General features: G+C 42.5%; 1 protein-coding gene across 2 annotated transcripts in view; it reads left to right on the forward strand.

Annotated features, from left to right (window-relative positions):
* Positions 1-12,459, forward strand: part of PEAK1 (pseudopodium enriched atypical kinase 1) — a 131,926-nt gene that overhangs the window by 21,187 nt on the left and 98,280 nt on the right. Inside the window, exon 2 of one of the 2 annotated variants that reach the window (XM_040342996.1) lies at positions 3,469-3,735. The exons of the other annotated variant lie outside the window; for it this stretch is intronic. The gene's annotated coding sequence lies outside the window, so the exon portion shown is untranslated. The remainder of the gene's footprint in view (positions 1-3,468; positions 3,736-12,459) is intronic. 2 annotated transcript variants of the gene reach the window in all.

Raw genomic sequence — 12,459 nt, forward strand, 5'->3', positions numbered from 1 at the left:
ACTCCTCATAGCGTAAAAAAGTTAAAAAATGTAATTCTTAAAATCCACAAGGGCAGACATTAAACCCAAAAAATAAAAATTAAAAATAATCATCACAACAACCACATCAAAAAAATAGGTAAAGGTCATCAATACACAGTTTGCGCAGTGTGGAAGTGGTGTGGACCAGGGTATGTGCCCGACCGGTTTCGTCTAAGAATACTTCAATGGGGGCATGCATGATGTAGTTGTTGTGATGATTATTTTTAATTTTTATTTTGACATTTTTTGGGTTTAATGTCTGCCCTTTTTTGGATTTTAAGAATTACATTAAACTTTTTTTACGCTATGAGGAGTCGTTTTCCTTGTTTTTTTCTGTTTTCCCCCATGTTTGGAGCTCACTGAGTCTATTATTAGCTGGTTTTGCTTCACCCATTTTCCATATCCTGAATTGGAGCGGAAGGAGTCACCTGAAAGTTGATTTATACAACATCCTGCCGAGGAGACCACCAATCCAGTGGGAACGAGGAGCATTACCACAGCAATGACCAGATTGGGCATCGGCCCCCTATGCAAGTATGACCCACCACCGTATGGTGTAGTTTGGGTCCACCCTATCCGGTAAGGGTATCCTATTATTTGGCTTTGGAGGGATAATTTTTCCTTAAAAGAAAAATTTCCACATTGATTCAACAAGATTAACCCCCCTGTTTGGATCTTTTTCACCCTTATGGACATTTATATATATATATCACTTATATTGAGTTTGTTTATTACTTATTCACGGTGATATGTTTGAATTTGTTTTTGCTACACTTTAATATTTTAGAACTCTGGTCATAAGAGTTCTTGTGTTTCGGCGCTGCACTTTTATTTATTCAGTTTGTTACAATTATCCTTTTGTTGTGTTGGCTGCCCACTATAGATACTTTTAGGGAAGCGCAGCATTTACTTTTTTCACTTTGTTCCCAGCAATGCTGTGTTGTAGTAGGTGCATTAGCACTAAAGTAATAGTTGTTGCCTGGAGCGGTGTTGCAGCATGGGGAGCGATAGCAGCCTGTACGCAGTGAGGGTCTGTTGCTAGCTGGCCATAATGTTGCCTCTATTGTAGCCTGGCCGGAACGGCTGACAATAATCATATGTACCATGAATGCCTTTGTAGGCAGGTACCAGATGCAGTGCATTAGCACTGATTCAAACGAGAAGCGCCGATTCATGGCACACTTCCGTGTTCCACGCTGGAACGCACCACGGCGCCTGGCTATGTCGCATGGAAGGCATTAGGGCACTGAAAGCGCCTGTTACAATAGAGAACAGGCGGCGCGACGGCGCCTGTTACATAAATGTACAATTTTTTTTTCCCTAAATAGCTTCCTTTACCTTAGTGCAGTCCTCCTTCACATACCTCATCCTTCCATTTTGCTTTTAAATGTCCTTATTTCTTCTGAGAAATCCTCACTTCCTGTTCTTCTGTCTGTAACTTCACACAGTAATGCAAGGCTTTCTCCCTGGTGTGGAGTGTCGTGCTCGCCCCCTCCCTTGGACTACTGGAGAGTCAGGACGCTAACTAACACACAGCTCCTTTCTCTATCTGCAACGTAGAGAGCGTCCTGACTCTCCTGTAGTCCAAGGGAGGGGGCGCGCACGACACTCCACACCAGGGAGAAAGCCTTGCATTACTGTGTGGAGTTACAGACAGAAGAACAGGAAGTGAGGATTTCTCAGAAGAAATAAGGACATTTAAAAGCAAAATGGAAGCATGAGGTAAATGAAGGAGGACTGCACTAAGGTAAAGGAAGCTATTTAGGGGAAAAAATTGTACCTTTACAACCCCTTTAATTGCCCCTCTTTTCCTAGCCCCACTTTCCATGTCTTGATTGTTGTTTTCATCAAAGGGGTTAGTTCATATTTAGATTTCGGCCCTCGATATGGTAGTGCTTGAAGTGCTTCCACCGAGCCCACTACTGCAGCCTCTAACACTGTGGCAGGATTAGTTTTATCCAGATTCAGCCATCCCCTTACTACTGCCACCTGCGCCGCTGAGAAATATCTATCTATCTATCTATATATATATATATATATATATATATATATATATATATATATATATATATATATATATATGGAAATGCCAGTCCCTCCTGTAGCATCGGCTTCATAAGTGTGTTTTTTTTGACTAGCTGTTTTGTTCTTCCATATAAACCTGGAGGACATACTTTGCAACTTCTGAAAAAATCTTAAACTGCATACCTACCTTAATGTATGCCAATTTGTAACATTACAATTGATATTTTAATTTTTAAATGGGAGTACTCATTTCCTGTATTTCGTTGTTGCCTGTATCATAACAGACGCCTTGATTCAAACTCCTGAAGAAGCTTTCATGAGCGAAACATGTAGAGGAAACCTGGCTTTGTCTGTGTGATTGCTTCATTTAAGGAACACGTGATTATGGATATGTTTCTGCTCTTATGTTTTTACCCAATTTTTCAATAAAACGATTTAACTTTATTTTTGGTTGATCAGTATGCTCTGGTTGTTACCTTTATTGACACCTTCAAAGTCCCGAGGCTTGTCACCTCTTTCTTCCCCCCAGTCTCTTTGTCAAATATAATGGGACGTGGTGTCTGTTATCTGAACGTTTGCTCTCAGTTTTTTTTTTCTTTATCAATCTTTCCAATCAAGAGCCGAAACCCTGTGGAGAGAGCGACGCAGGATCGCGCCCACGGAAATTCGGGGCTCAAGTAAGTAGCATGCTACTAAGCAGCATTCAGGGCATAGGATGCATTAAAGTGGATGTAAACCCACTCTCATCCTTTCTAAACTACTGCCATAGTGCTGATCTATAAGGATATAGATGCCTCCTGCATGTATCCTTACCTGTCAAATGTCTCCCCTCTGTCTGTTATAAGAACTGAAAAACTGCAGATTCTGTGGGTGGATCTGTTGTCTGGAGCTCTGTGGGTGGAGTCGTGATGTCAGTAGACTCCCCGCCCTCCTCTACACTCCCCTTGTCAACATGCATTTTCTCCTGTGTATTCCTTACACTGAATTCTGCTATGATCACAAACATTCAGTCAAAATCCAGAAAAGTAACCACATGACTTCAGAAAAGGAGTGGGGGTGGGAATTAAAAAATAATGCCTGTCTCCAGGCTAGTGCATGAGATATGTAAATAACCTGTCACTCACAGCAAGGGGGCGGAACGGACTAAGGTTTTTCTCTGTAAGTCCGTTTTATTTCACTATACAATAAAATAGGATTGCTCAGAGCTGGATTAACTCTGTGTGGCAAGACTGGGCACAGATGATAGGAAATCTTTTACTGTACATTGTGACATAAAAAAAAAATAATAAAACATTTCGGGTTTACATCCACTTTAAGGTAATAATAAACACATAGGTTTACAACCCTTTTAAACAAATCATTTTGTGGCTCTGTTGCAAAGTTTCTGAAGATCCTGCCAGTAACAGCATTTTCCTGTTGCAGGCTGACAACGCTGAGGCTCCATTCAGATTTGGTGTTTTGGGATCTTTGGGAAATTGCTGTGATTCTGCCTGCGATCTTGCGAGCTTCCTGATGACGTAGAAACACGAAATGCATTGAGGCTGAGCGCTCGTCTGCGCTGACGTCACTTCCGGTACGCCTGGTTCCAATCTTTGGTGTGTTGGAACGCATGCCGAGAGCTCTGGGAAGGGCGTGTATCCCTGCTGTTTGGCCGTTTATGCTAGTGCTAGCCTTTTAGCACCCACAAATGTAAGTACATTACTTTGCATTTTGGTTTTAAGTTTTTCTAGGCTGTATTGATGTATTGTGATGAACTTTGATCTCTCGAGCTCCTGTTGAAGGATACACCAGTGGATGATGCTAAGTTATACGAATCTTCCCTCCTGCTATCCCCCTTGTTGATGAGGACAGGGCCTCTTCCCGACAACCCTGGCCGTTGGTTGTCGGGGTCTGCGGGCGGGGGGCTTATCGGAATCTGGGAGCCCCTTTTAACAAGGGGGCCCCCAGATACCGCCCCCCCCCACCCTAGGTGAATGAGCATGGGGTACATTGTACCCCTACCCATTCACCGGGAGGAAAAGTGTAAAAAAATAAACACACTACACAGGTTTTTAAAATATTTCATTAGTCAGCTCCGGGGGTCTTCTTCCGACTTCTCCGCTCTCCCGGGGTCTTCTTCTGACTTCGGGGGTCTTCTTCCGTCTCCACTCTCTTCTTTCACTCTCCGGTTCTTCTCCTGCTCTCCGGTGCCCTCTTGCTGGGCTGCGCCGCCGCTGCTATCTTCTTTGTAGCTCTTTTACTAGTGGCAGCGGCCAGCCCGGTCTTCCTTGTCGCCTTCTTCCTCGTCGCCTTCTTCTTCCCTCTTCTTTTCTTGCGGTGTTGACTCGACGCTTCCTCCCGCTGTAATGCTGGGTGCGCGGTTCGCACCGATTTATATAGGCCTCTTATGACGTCACCACCCGGAGCATGCTGGGACTGTGACGTCATAAGAGGCCTATATAAATCTGTGCGCGCCGCGCACCCGGCATTACAGCGGGAGGGAGCGACGAGTCAACACCGGAAGAAAAGAAGAGGGACGAAGAAGGCGACGAGGAAGAAGACGACGGAGGAAGCCCGGGCTGGCCGCTGCTGCTAGTAAAAGAGCTATGAAGAAGAAAGCAGCGGCAGAAGGCACCGGAGAGCGGGAGAAGAACCGGGGAGCGCGGAGAGCAGGAGAAGACAGAAGAAGACCCCCAAAGTCAGAAGAAGACCCCCGGAAAGCGGAGAAGTCGGAAGTAGACCCCCGGAGCTGACTAATAAAATATTTTAAAAGCCTGTGTAGTGTGTTTATTTTTTTTGACACTTTTCCTCCCGGTGAATGGGTAGGGGTACAATGTACCCCATACTCATTCACCTAGGGTGGGGGGCCGGTATCTGGGGGCCCCTTGTTAAAGGGGTCTCCCAGATTCCGATAAGCCCCCCGCCCGCAGACCCCAACGGCCAGGGTTGTCGGGAAGAGGCCCTGTCCTCATCAACATGGGGGCAGGGTGCTTTGGGGTGGGGGGGCGCCGCAGCGTGCCCCCCTGCCCCAGAGCACCTACCTCATGTTGAGGGCATGCGGCCTGGCACGGTTAAGGAGGGGGGGGGCGCTCGCTCGTCCCCACCCCCTTTCCTGACCGGCCAGGCTGCTGCTCAGATACGGGTCTGGTATGGATTTTGGGGGGGACCCCCACGCCAGTTTTTCCGGTGTAGGGTGTTTCCCTTTAAATCCGCACCAGACCCATGGGCCTGGTGTGCTCTTGGAGGGGAACCCATGCTGGTTTTTTTGTTAAAATTTGGCGTGGATTTCCCCCTCAAGATTCATATCAAACACGGTGCCTGATATTGGCAAGGATCCAAGTCGGATCCCCACTCATTAAAAATCGGACTTCAAGTCCAGGGCAAAGTCGGATCAAAGTAGTATCCTGTTCATGAAAGTTGGATGGATGTAGGATAAATGTAGGACCAATGTAGGATCAGTGTAAGGCTGGGTTCACACTACTACACTACTTTCATCCTACTTTGCTCTGTGTTCAATGTTTCCCTATGAGAGCGTCTTGTAGCGTCCTACACAAGTCCGTCCGACTTTGAAAATGCTCCCTGTACTATTTTTGGTCCTACATTGATCCTACTTCAGGCCCATTGAATATCATTGAAGTCGGACCAAAGTAGTGTCCTGTTCATGAAAGTAGGATGGATGTAGGACCAATGTAGCAGAGCAAAGTAGGATGAAAGTAGTGTAGTAGTGTGAACCCAGCCTAAGACCACAGAACAAAGGTGTAGTATAGTGTGAACCCATCCTGAGGCTGGGTTCACACTACTACACTACTTTCATCCTACTTTGCTCTGCTACATTGGTCCTACATTTATCCTACATTGGTCCTACATCCATCCTACTTTCATGAACAGGATACTACTTTGGTCCGACTTCAATGATATTCAATGGGCCTGAAGTAGGATCAATGTAGGACCAAAAGTAGTACAGGGAGCATTTTCAAAGTCGGACCGACTTGTGTAGGACGCTACAAGACGTTCTCATAGGGAAACATTGAACACAGAGCAAAGTAGGATGAAAGTAGTGTAGTAGTGTGAACCCAGCCTAAGGCTGGGTTCACACTACTACACTACTTTGATCCTACTTTGCTCTGCTACATTGGTCCTACACTGATCCTACATTGGTCCTACATTGGTCCTACATTGATCCTACATTGGTCCTACATCCATCCTACTTTCATGAACAGGATACTACTTTGATCTGACTTTGTTATAGTCTGACTTGTTCTTTGACCAATCAAAACAATCCCAGGGTGAGATAAATTCCTTTTACTGCTGCTGTAATCACAAGTCGGATGTCAAAAGTCGGATGGTTAGAACAAGGCTCCTACTTTGATCCTACTTTAATGATATTCAATGGGCTGATGTAGGATCAAAGTAGGACCAAAGTAGTACAGGGAGTAGTTTCAAAGTCGGACCGACTTGTGTCGGACCAGTTAAGACAGCTCTCATAGGGAAACATTGATTTTCACACGTCATGCTACATGAGCTCCCAATGTAGGACCGTTGTAGGACAAGTGTGAACCCAGCATCCGACTTGTGATTACAGCAGCAGTAAAAGGAATTTATCTCACTCTGGGATTGTTTTGATTGGTCAAAGAACAAGTCAGACTATCACAAAGTCGGATCAAAGTAGTATCCTGTTCATGAAAGAAGGGTGGATGTAGGACCAATGTAGGATCAATGTAGGACCGATGTAGGATCAGTGTAGGACCAATGTAGCAGAGCAAAGTAGGATCAAAGTAGTGTAGTAGTGTGAACCCAGCCTTAGTCTCTACCTCTTAATTAGCTGCACAGTTGTCAGCCTGTCTTCCTGATCACTGAGCTGTCTGAAAAGGGAAGTGCTGTGACTTGCAGGATCTCTGGTTAACAAAATTGCAGAGGACTCATAAACATTTTTTGGTGAATACTGTAAATCTTGGCGTTGGACCTCTCCTTTTGAAATAAGGTTGGCTTTGCTACTTCAGTACTTTGGGTCATTGTAACAAGTTTGCAGATGAGGAGTTATGACTTGAGTAGCTACATACTTGTTTAGGTGAGTGACTCAGAAAGTATTGATGGCAGACAGACAGCAGGCAGAGGCATCTGCAGATGGAGTGGTTAGCAATGGCCGCCTACATATTCATTTCAGTACAGCTCTCATACAGTACAAATACAGTGAGCAACTCTGACACTGTGGGAAAGAATTTGGTTAGCTGTACTCTTGCTTAGTCTATTTTCTATTTTAGGCTTCTGAATGATGGAAAAGTAAAAAAAAACTCATTCTGTAAACCAGAGCATTCCTGAAAATATAACCCAAACTGGCATTTGTTAATAAAACACATATCTTTGGTTATTTTACAACACACGTATTTAGTCATATGCCTTATTTAGTTTATTTGTCATCCCAATAAACCAAAGGACATTGGTGTGTAAGTAAGTCATATTAACTACAAAATGCACACACACACCCAAGACATAAAGCACTGCTAATAATAGAAAAAAGGTATATGATTCATCTGAAAAAAATCAGTACTATATATTTGATACAAAAGTAATAAGTCCTGGAATGTTTTTGTAATAGCTGGAAGTGTGTTACTGATTGAAAATAAAAGAAAAAAGACTAAAGAAAACAAATGCAGCCACCACATTTAAAAAGTTACATATACCCACCAAAGTAACTAACCTCACTGGGATGAAACAAATCCCCCAACATTGGTTATACCTGTTTATCTGCAGCCCTCCCCTCTCCACAGCCTCCTAAAGCATACATTTTACACAGCAATTCTGAGCTACAGAAGGCAGAAGACAGGGGTCTAATGTCACATATGCACAGCATAGAGCAGGGAGCTGAGTGTTATGCCGCATACACACCATCACTTTATGTGATGAAAAAAAACGACGTTTTGAAAAACGTCAATTAAAATGACCGTGTGTGGGCGAAAACATTGTTTTATGTCTTGTGAAAAACGACAAAAAAAAATTGAAGCATGCTTCAATTTTTTGTGTCGTTTTTCAAAACGTTGTTTTTTGTGTCAATTAAAATGATAGTGTGTGGGTAAAACGACGTTTAAAACTACGTTTTTAAACCCGCGCATGCTCAGAAGCAAGTTATGAAGCGAGCTTCAATGCAAAAGAGTGCTGAACGTAACCGTGCTTTGCTAGAGCATTTTGAAAAAACGATGGTGTGTAGGCAACGTTGTTTTTGAAAATGACGTTTCAAAAACGTTGTTTTATTTCATGATTTAAAACGTCGTTTTTTTTCATCACATAAAGTGATGGTGTGTACGCGGCATAATCCAAGACCTATGTGGAGTTAAAGAGGAAGTAAACCCTCTGAAAAAAAAAATACACCCTGCAAGACAAAGGCATAATTGCATACTAGCTCATTATAGATTACTCGTAATGGTACTTATGGTCCTTGTTCCCCTCCTCTGTCACCGCCATCTCTCCCGTAGTGACTTCCAGGTATCGCGGCTCCGGCGCTGTGACTGGCCGGAGCCGTGATGACGTCACTCCTGCGCATGTGCGAGGGAGCCACCAGTCACGACACGATCGCCATTAGAAACGGTATGCTCAGTGCGCCTACGCCGTTGTCTACCGTGTAGGTTTAGGAGATATTTCTTGCAACTACAAGTAAGCCTTAATCTAGGCTTACCTGTAGGTAAAAGTGGTCTGTTATGGCGCGTACACACGACCATTTTTAATGGTCTAGAAAAACCTGATTATTGTTAAGCCGGCCTTGCCTACACACGATCGTGAAAAAAAAATGCTCTAGCAAAGCGCAGTGACGTACAACACGTACGACGGCCCTATAAAGGGGAAGTACCATTCGGATGGCGCCACCCTTGGGGCTGCTTTTGCTGATTTTGTGTTAGTAAAACTTTAGTGAGAGACGATTTGCGCTTTTCTGTCTGTTACAGCGTGATGAATGTGCTATCTCCATTCCGAACGGTAGTTTTACCAGAACGGGTGCTCCCGTCTCATAACTTGCTTCTGAGCATGCGCATTTTTTTCACGTTGTTAAAGCCCTCACACGACCATTTTTTACGACGTTAAAAACAACGTGAAAATTTAGAGCATGTTCTAAATTTTAATGGCCATTTTTTACGTCATGAAAAATGCTCTGGAGCCCACACACAATAGTTTTTAATGACATTAAAAAAAATGAAATTTTTTACATCCCGAAAAACGGTCGTGTGTACGCGGCAAAAGGGTTTACAACCACTTTAACCACTTGAGGACCGCCTAACACCGATATACGTTGGCAGAATGGCACTGCTGGGAACAGGCACATACAGGTATGTCGCCTTTAAGAGCCCAGCCATGGGTCGCGCCCGCGGGACCCGCGGACCTGATCGCGGCCGGTGTCCCGCGATCGGTCACAGGAGCTGAAGAACGGAGAGAGGTGAGTGTAAACACCTTCCCCATTCTTCTGTGTGGCAGTGTCATTGATCGTCTGTTCCCTTGTTATAAGGGAACTGCCATTGTCATTTTCACAGTAATCAGTGCATTTTTATAGCACTTTTCGCTGTGAAAATGACAATGGTCCCAAAAATGTGTAAAAAATGTCCGATGTGTCCGCCATAATGTCGCAGTCACAAATAAAATCGTTGTTTGCCCCCATTAGTAGTAATAAAAAATATTAATAAAAATGCCATAAAACTATCCCCTATTTTGTAAACGCTATACATTTTGTGCAAACCAATCGATAGACGCTTATTGTGATTTTTTTCTTAACCAAAAATAGGTAGAACAATACGTATCGGCCTAAACTGAGGGAAAAAAATGTTTTATATATATTTTTTGGGGATATTTATTATAGCAAAAAGTAACAAATATTGCATTTTTTCAAAATTGTACTCTATTTTTGTTTATAGCGCAAAAAATAAAAAACACAGATCAAATACCACCAAAAGAAAGCTCTATTTGTGGGAAAAAAAGCACGCCAATTTTGTTTGGGAGCCACGTCGCACGACCACGCAATTGTCAGTTAAAGCAACGCAGTGCCGAATCGCAGAAAAGGGGCCAGGTCTTTAACCTGCATATTGGTCTGGGTCTTAAGTGGTTAAAGTGGTAAAATTTGAATAATACCTGTCACCTATAATTCATAGGCACCACATCCCTTAATCATAAAGAAAGATTTGGATTGGGACTTTTAAAGTGCAGGGAAAACGCAAATAATGATATCAAAAATTGTATTTATACAAGAATAGAAAATTTCTAATAGACAATCAAATCCATCATACAGTAAGATATGGTTTCAAATATGCATACAGATAAATTTATCGACATGTTTCGCCATTTGAATTGACTTCTTCAGGAGCTTTGTCAAGCATTACTGAAACGAAAAAGGAATATGAACCAAAAACACAAGATGATACAATGATTATACAAAATATACACAACAAAATACAATAAAGGTTGTTAAAGATGACTGGAAAAAAGTCTAAACCCCATATCAAATGCTCAAAATTAAGAAACATTTCAAGGTTTTTTACCTGTAAAACAGAAATGGAAAAGCCTAAAAATATATAGAATTTTAAAATATTCGACATCAAGGGGAACATCTCAAAGGTAGAGTCATGTGGTGTACCATAGAGGGGAGGATACTATCTCAGCGCACATAAACACGGAATGCACGTTTAGAGATGCAGAAAAGTGGCTGAGGACCACCTATGGGAGCAGAGAATATATAGATAAATAAACAAACAAATAAACAATTAATGGTGTCTCTAAAGAAGCACAAAAGCAGCCAAGGAATTTACCTGGTCCCTGCCTATTCCAAATGAAGAGGCATTTCAAAGGCAAATATATCTCATAGTATCCAAAAATTTGTGTCCCCTCTATAACAAAAGACACAGAATAGAATGTATATTATAATCAACAAACAAAAAGGGACTTTGAGCAAAAATGTACAGTAATTGGCCACACAATATCCACGTAAGGAAAAGGTCCATACCTGATAAATGCTGCTAGAATGTGTATTGGGTCCAGAAATAAAGGACATCCAAAGCCTAAAAAACGGCATTTATCTATCAACAATCTAGAAAAATACATATATACATCATGAGGTACAGACACAAAAATCCGTAGAGAAACCTTAAGCTAGTCCAGAAACACCCTTACCTATAAAGTAGTTAAAGAAACCTCTTCCCTTAACGCCGGCCATACCACTGACACAAACAAACTGCATCACTTATATACCTTCCTCCTTCCCATTGGGCGCACAATGGCGCCAAAACAAATGGGCGGAGCGGGCGCATCAGTACCAGTGTCGAATCCCCTCAGCGTCATACCGGAAGTGACAAATTCGTAAACAAGATAACCGGAAATGGCAAATAGCGCATTAGTCGGCGCACCGAAAGTGACATCAGTCTATCTGCATATTTCTGACATGACGCATATGAAGCCAGAACTGGACAGGGCGGAAATGGCAGGCAGACAATAAGGGAATGCGAGCCATCGCAGTTTCACATCCATAAACAAAACCGAAACATAACGGGCCAGAAGGAAAGGGAACAGAAAGCCAAAACTAGATGGCGATCATTATGACAGCCGTCAGCAGTACCGAAGATGGGTGGCGCCAGTCACATAGACCAAAACATTTTGGGCATGTGAATAGACACCCTGGGCGCCCGTATGGTCACCTGACCCAATTGAAAGGTTCCACTTTTGATTAATAGAAAAAATATTTCAATATTATATATATCTCAACTCAACAAGGGCTGAGAACATATGATGAAAAGCCAAAAATGAATTCTATAATATTTCAAATAAATAACAAATGAAATTAACTTGTTTATTTAATTTCATGTTAATTTAATTTGTTATTTATTTAAAATATTATAGACAGTTTGTCCGACTGAGGAGGAACTGTTCCTCAAAGTCAGAGTTTATGACACAATCTCAAGTCTTGGCAGAGCAATTTAGTAAAAAAGGCTATTTAAAGGAGGATACAGAAGGAGATATCAAGAGGGTTAAATGTTTGGACAGGACTTCTTTGGCATCTGATGCCCAAGATGGCTACCATTAGTAATAAACATGAGTACAAACAGGTTCTTGAATAAAGTATCCAGTATAAACAGTTTGAAAAAATAGTGTCCAAACATTGAGACATTCTTTTGAAGGACAGGATATTGGGCCCAGTCCTTCCTAGCCGCCCCCATTTTTCTTTTTAGGCATGCGCCTACTTTTAGGAACCCCCCCCCACGTGTTGAGAGACAGTTGTCTGTTTTCTTTTTTATCAGATTTTTACAGATGTGGGCAGTGCACGGCATGTAGGGAGGCTAATACTAATATCAAAAAACATAGAGTTCTCTTCTATTGTTACTAATACCAAATACACTATCAAGGATCTCATTACGTGCAGCACTCAAGGGGTCGCCTAAATGCTTGAATGTGACTGCGGTCTTCGATATA

This window comes from Rana temporaria, chromosome 3 (assembly GCF_905171775.1).
Source record: "Rana temporaria chromosome 3, aRanTem1.1, whole genome shotgun sequence".
NCBI classification, from domain to species: domain Eukaryota; kingdom Metazoa; phylum Chordata; class Amphibia; order Anura; family Ranidae; genus Rana; species Rana temporaria.